Source organism: Limulus polyphemus, unplaced genomic scaffold, assembly GCF_000517525.1.
Source record: "Limulus polyphemus unplaced genomic scaffold, Limulus_polyphemus-2.1.2 Scaffold2389, whole genome shotgun sequence".
Classification (NCBI taxonomy): Eukaryota; Metazoa; Arthropoda; class Merostomata; order Xiphosura; family Limulidae; genus Limulus; species Limulus polyphemus.
The window spans coordinates 124,701-132,312 of NW_013667999.1; positions in this window are offsets into that span (position 1 = coordinate 124,701).

Genomic DNA, 7,612 nt, shown 5'->3' on the forward strand with positions numbered 1-7,612 from the left:
GGGGATTCGAACCCGCGACCCTCAGATTGTGAGTCGAGTGCCCTAACCACCTGGCCATGCCGGGCCCACACGGAAAGGAACATCTTTACATACAAATTTATTGATCAAGGAAAATTTATATTGAAATATTTCAGTAAAAAACAATATTAAAAATTAGAAAGCATGGAGAAGTTTTAAAACATTCAAACAAAAAGTAATCACTGAATTTTTTTCTAAACTGATAAGCAAGAAAGCTAAGCCAAAAATACTAGCTCAACCAAAACAGGTCGTATTTATATTATTGGAAACTACATGTTTATTGGTTACTATGTAAACATGGTAATATAGGAAACAGGGTGTTCATAAGCACTTACACACTTTTACACCTATACTAAAACTAAACTCCGAACACCCAGGACGATAACTAGCATCCAAATACCTAACAAGTTTATTGGATAGACACAACTTTTTACAGAACTATATCATAAATATTTTATCTCACTTTGATGAAGTACTTTAGACAGTTATTGTTGCTTGTTTGTTTGTTTTTGAATTTCGCGCAAAGCTACACGAGGGCTATCTGCGCTAGCCGTCCCTAATTTATCAGTGATAGACTAGAAGTGCACTACCCACCGCCTTCTCTTGGGCTACTCTTTACCAACGAATAGTAGGATTTACGGTCACATTATAACGCCCCCATGGCTGAAAGGGTGAGCATGTTTGGTAGGACGGGGATTCGAACCCGCGACCCTCAGATTGTGAGTTGAGCGCCCTAACCACCTGCCGAAACAAAATGTATAATATATTTTTCTGAACATGTTTTATTGAAAGTCTGAAAGCTAGAAAGTCGAAATCGATTTGAGCAAAAAATAAAAGCTGACAAAATACACTTAAAATCATGCTAGAGAGCGAAAGGCTAGAAATGCATCTAACCTTTATATCTAGCATGCTTATGAGATAAAATTTCAGTTTTATTGTTGTTTGTAAAGCTACAAAACTTCGGGTAATTTTTTTATGACGCAAACCTTTTTAAAATAAACATTCGTTTTGTAAGAACGAAACACATTTACATCGACTTTAACAAAATAACATTTAAATTTATCTTATTTCTTCGTGCTATCAGACAGTATGTATTTTCTTATAGCAAAGCCACATCGGGCTATCTGCTGTGTCCACCGAGTGGAATCGAACTCCTGATTTGAGCGTTGTAAATCCGAAGACTTACCGTTGTTCCACCGGGGGACTCTATTAAACAGAAACCGTGCTAGATTTCTGTTGCTTTTCTTGAAGTAAAATTGTTAGAGCCCATTTTTTTATTTCATTGAGTATCAACGCCTGTTGGGTCGGCTGCAAGCTCGAGAACTTATAATACAGAAATTCTGTGTTCATTCGATCCTTTCAGTGGGCATAGTCAAAATAGCCTATTATGCAGTTCTGCGCTTTCAAACAAATGCGAGAAATGTGTAATTGAAACTGAAGCTATTCACGATTTATAAATGGGTAACATAAATGTTAATTCTGACTATAAAGAATATACATACATAAGGTCATTTATAATTTAAAGAAATTATCAACAACCTTACACCCCCTCAAATAATGCATAGTACAACTTACCTACGGTCACGTGACATTGAATTGTCCAACAACAGCGCATTTTTGAAACGTGTACGTTATACGGCTTCTCAAGCTAGGACTTTAAAAAGAAGTGCTCCGGAGAGTTGTGTATACCTCTGTTTTGACGAGAAAAGAAATACGATGAAGGGGTAAAAATATTGAAGCTTTATTTTCAATGATAATTAGTATTTAGTTATGGAATTTGTAAGTTATATAATATTGTGTGTTTGTTTTATGTCTGAGAAAAATGTCGAAGACAATTGTGATTGAGTAGAAGTACAAGTTTCATCCAGAAAATCTAATTATAGTAATCTTAAGTGCTTTTTGTATCTGATATTCGTATGAAAAACTATTTTTTAATGGTAAGCCTTTCATAAACTTTAGTTTGTTTAGTAGTCTTACCTTATTAAAGTTTAGAAACTAAATAAATCTAGCCCTTTTCACCCCTCTTTCTGGTATTAAAGATTAAGAATTTTGTATTTATTATTCCAAAGAAAAAAAAAAAGTACTTGATTATTAGTAGGCACCAATGAAAACTTGTTAAAGTGGCAAAACTATTCTGTTACCAAGGTTTTTTTTTTTTCCACTATAATTTACTTTTAAAAGTGCCTATTGACTGAAATGTCCATTTTATTTACAGAATCTACGTTATCCTTGGTCTACTATCTGTCGCAAGCTGCTTTAACTGGAACGTCTTGTGGAAGCAACCAGACCATTCTAGCACGTTGTTACGTTTAATCAAAATTACGCTTCCTCGTCACATTTATATGAAGTATCTGGCTGATGGTAAAGTCTATCGTGATGCAACCATGAACCACCCCCCTATTGGCGCGAACTCTAGCAGCAAGGCGAATAACCTTAACACTGATTCTAGAGAGCACAGGTAAACCATCACGACCGGCGTTCTTTCTTTATGAACTCTTGCAAAGATTATAACTTGCTATAAAACTTATTTTTTTAAGTGGTTATTTCCTCTTGCCTGTAACCCTATAATTCTAGTTTTGGATACATGATAAAAACTATCCACCCATTCTGGAAAATGTAATTACTTGTTAAATGTTGCATTTTTTTTCCTCTTCTACTGTAAATCGATCAGAAATGTGAAGCGAAACACTGAGTGACGATATGTTATTAAAGAAAGCTTAATTGGTTTTTCAAGATGGCCATTTAAGTGTACTGTGTACCATATATTGACGAGGAGGCTTGATTAATTACGATGAGGTAACTACGTACCCAAGATTCGATATTTTGGTTACATAGTGTAATTATTAATTATCTTAATTACGATAAGCGACGAAAACGCCCAAATAATAATAAAATTTATAGTCTAAATATTTGTGCAATTAATACTCTATGAACCAAGAGCTATATTTGCGCGTATAGGGTATTAGTAGTCTCATTTGACTTTCAAACTATCTCGTGTTAAAATGTTTCAATCTCAACATCGCTTGGGCTTTTCCTTAAAACGTAGAGAAACCCTTGAATCTGCACTACTAAGAATACACACGTTTAAGGGACGTTGACCGTTCTTGTAAGAACATTTATCGCACAGAAAAATAGAACCGGTAAATGGGGGGGGGGGGTACTACACTATAGCTAAAGGTTTAGCTTAGTATATTAGTACCTTAATTTAGTATTTGCCTCTAAACATCGTACTAGGGCATAAAATTCTAGCTTCAAAGACAGTTTTTGCTGTCTTCCGCTTGTATTTCAAAAACACAATATAATAACCCGCCCTCTGATTTGTACATTTAATTAAATTTTCCTTCCTTGCAAAATTAAATATAAATTGTATGTTCCTTTACTATATCTCGTAAAGGTTATTTAAACTCTGTTTTTACTTAACTTCCGACTACATTATTGCTAGTATTGAGTTTGAAATTTAAGTCGTACGAGCGAACGTATTTAACACTACCACGATCTGATACTACAAAGGCCTAGCAATATTTCTATTAACCATGCGCTTTTACGGGATGCCCTATAACGTTTACTTGCTTAAATCAACATAATTATGTAATAGTAAAATTTATTGCTTAGATTACTACATTTGAATTTTTCTTTTTTTCGTCTATATATATATTCGCAGGTAAAACTAAGGAGCCGAAGTACGACGCCAGGAAGCGATTTATTTTGGGCGTTTACCTTGAATTTTACTGTTTAAATTAATTTTTATCGTTTTGTTTTGATATTGAATTATCCAGTTTTACTAGTTCGTTTGAACTGCATTTTTTTTTTTTTTTTTTTTTACTATTGTTGGGTTATTTTAAACTTTGGTAACTGTACCCTATTAACCTTTATATGTAAGTACGCTAAATTAAGCTAAAAAAAAAAAAAAAAAAAAAATACACATTGATAAAATTTATCTCTGAAAGTTTTCTGCTTTATTTTGTCGTACAATTAGAGGGATTGGGATATGCTCTCATCTTAAGAAAATTGTGATGCCATAACTTTTAATTTTGCCTACTTGGGTACAAATTACTTGGCAAAAAAAAAACTTTCATTCGAAACTAAATATCTTTGAATTAGTACAATGTTGCATCAACCGTTCTATAGGAGATGTTTACACGATTGATAACAATCTGTTCCGAATACAAACGTGTGAAATTAATGTAGCTTTCAAAGAGTTAAATAATAAACTACAAAACTCGCGACTCTTCCTGTCAACATTTCAAACTTTAACACTTTCTGTATTCAAGTAAAAATACCATCCTGTAAACAGTAATTTTTCACTATAACTTAACCTTCATGACGTTCTACTAAACTTTAACTACATAAATTCGTAACTTTCTACATTTTTAGTAATGAATAGCCTCCAATATTATTAATGATTTAGTATTCTTGTATATTTCTGTACCCGACATATAACCCTTAATAGTAACAGTTACATTGTTGGAACAAGAAGTTTGGTACTAAACAGTCAAACCCTCCCTACACGTTTTGAATTCGGGGCCGAAAACTCCACTAACAGGAAGGGGAAACTAGAGCGGGGTAGTTTTAAACTTTCTGTAGTTTGACTATCACTCGTTTATAAGGTTATTTAATTACTTTTATTGGTTTTAAAAAACATTGTCAAAAGTCGTAAATAAATGAATGCTTAATTTTGCGAAACTACATTAATATAATCATCTAAAATTAAACTAATGCAACAACATTTTGATATCCCCCTGTAACCAATTATTAACACAATGACTTAATCTTTTATTGTGCGAATACCGAAAGTCTACCAATTAGACCCTGTTTCTCTTCCTACTTTATATTGAGTAAGAAGCCTCTTTGGCACTTGGCAAGACATGCGTAGTGAACTTTGGCACTTGGCAAGACATACATAGTGAACTTTGGCACTTGGCAAGACATGCGTAGTGAACTTTGGCACTTGGCAAGACATACATAGTGAAATTCACATTCATTTTTCTTCACTTTCAATCGTAATAATGCTTCATCTAGTGGGTAATTTTTATAACTTTTTGGTATTGTATATTTTAAAGGAACACCAGTGTAGAGAGATTCTGTATGAAACTTACACGATACACGAACTAATGTAAAGTATATTTTAAAGGAACACCAGTGTAGAGAGATTCTGTACGAAACTTGCATGATACACAAACTAATGTAAAGTATATTTTAAAGGAACACCAGTGTAGAGAGATTCTGTATCAAAACTTACACGATTCACAAACTAATGTAAAGTATATTTTAAAGGAGCGCCAGTGTAGAGAGATTCTGCATCAAAACTTACACGATACACAAACTAATGTAAAGTATATATTAAAGGAACACCAGTGTAGAGAGTTTCTGCATCAAAACTTACACGATACACAAACTAATGTAAAGTATATGTTAAAGGAACACCAGTGTAGTGACATTCGACACAAAAACTTGCACGATTCACAAACTAATGTAAAGTATATTTTAAAGGAGCATCAGTGTAGAGAGATTCTGCATCAAAACTTACACGAAACACAAACTAATGTAAAGTATATTTTAAAGGAACATCAGTGTAGAGAGATTCTGCATCAAACTTACACGATACACAAACTAATGTAAAGTATATATTAAAGGAACACCAGTGTAGAGAGATTCTGCATCAAAACTTACACGATACACAAACTAATGTAAAGTATATTTTAAAGGAGCACCAGTGTAGAGAGATTCTGCATCAAAACTTACACGAAACACAAACTAATGTAAAGTATATATTAAAGGAACACCAGTGTAGGGAGTTTCTGCATCAAAACTTACACGATACACGATATTTCAAAGGAGCACCAGTGTAGAGAGTTTCTGCATCAAAACTTACACGATACACGATATTTTAAAGGAGCACCAGTGTAGAGAGATTCTGCATCAAACTTACACGATACACAAACTAATGTAAAGTATATTTTAAAGGAGCACCAGTGTAGAGAGATTCTGCATCAAACTTACACGATACACAAACTAATGTAAAGTATATTTTAAAGGAGCACCAGTGTAGGGAGATTCTGCATCAAAACTTACACGATACACAAACTAATGTAAAGTATATTTTAAAGGAGCACCAGTGTAGGGAGATTCTGCATCAAAACTTGCACGATACACATTTTCATCAAATCTTTTATTTCATCAGATAGAAAGTCTATAACACCGTACAATTTCACACAATTTCAAATAAGTGACGATACGTTTCTTTGTGAATTTCGCGCAAAGCTACACGAGGGCTATCTGCGCTAGCCGTCCCTAATGTAGCAGTGTAAGACTAGAGGGAAGGTAGCTAGTCATCACCACCCACCGCCAACTCTTGGGCTACTCTTTTACCAACGAATAGTTGGATTGACCGTCACATTATAACAACCCCGCGGCGTGCGAGCATGTTTGGTGTGACGGGGATTCGAACCCGCGACCTTCAGAATGCGAGTCGAGCGCCCTAGCCACCTGGCCATGCCGGGCCTGTGATGATATCACTCAGTATTTGTAATCGTTGCATGTGAGACAAATTTTATAACTACCGTATATAAGGGGATATATATATATATACACACACTTAAATGGTCCCTTTTAATGTTTTTAATGATAATTTTCAAACAATATAGGTCTTTTTTTAAAACGTGTCGTTCACACTTTCCTATGAAATGTTCTGATGTTTTTGATGTTTACGTATTCAGTTTTCAAAGAATATTTACTAATTTCTTTAAAAATATTTAGGTACAATATTGGCCGTACCTATGTATTTGAAATTTATTTGAAATTTTCTTATTTTGACAGTGTATATTGTGTTAAAAGTTAACTGGAAAAATTGAATAATTTGTGTGAAATGTGCTAAACATTTGTTAACCACTGTAATTTAGGTTTTCCGTTGGAAATGTTGTGTTTTTGTGGCTGTGAGATAAATTCACATCATTACATGATAAAAAAAAGACGCACACTTAACTTCCTGGGATGAGGGGGTGAATGAATGTCTTTTGTCATTTCCATGAACTTACACTTTATCGGACGGAAGTGCTATTTTATTTTTGACTAGCTGAAAGAAAGCACTTCCTTAGATTACATGTTAGCACAAATGTTACTGAGATTATATTCTTTAACAGTATAGACGCCTCGTGTTATTTATCTGAGAAAGCAGAACCTCTAAAAAATTCAGACTAAAAGTAACTACGATTTTGGTCAATAGGGATAAAATTTGCAGACTATTTACATCAAAATGGAAGATTTTTTATTGTTATTTTACGTTGTAGTAAAATAAACATGTAAAAGAAATGTGAAGAATATTAAAAAACACTTTTCTTTGCTGAAGAAAAATATAATGATAATATACTTTCCATACACAATAACTCGTTATATTCGTGATAATGCAGTACTTGTCATTACAATGATAATGGAGTAGGTTTGGAACTATTCCGTTAGATGGCTTCAACGTGCAACTGCATATTCAGTGCTTGTCATTATAATGATAATGGAGTAGGTTTGGAACTATTCCGTTAGATGGCTTCAACGTGCAACTGCATATTCAGTACTTGTCATTACAATGATAATGGAGTAGGTT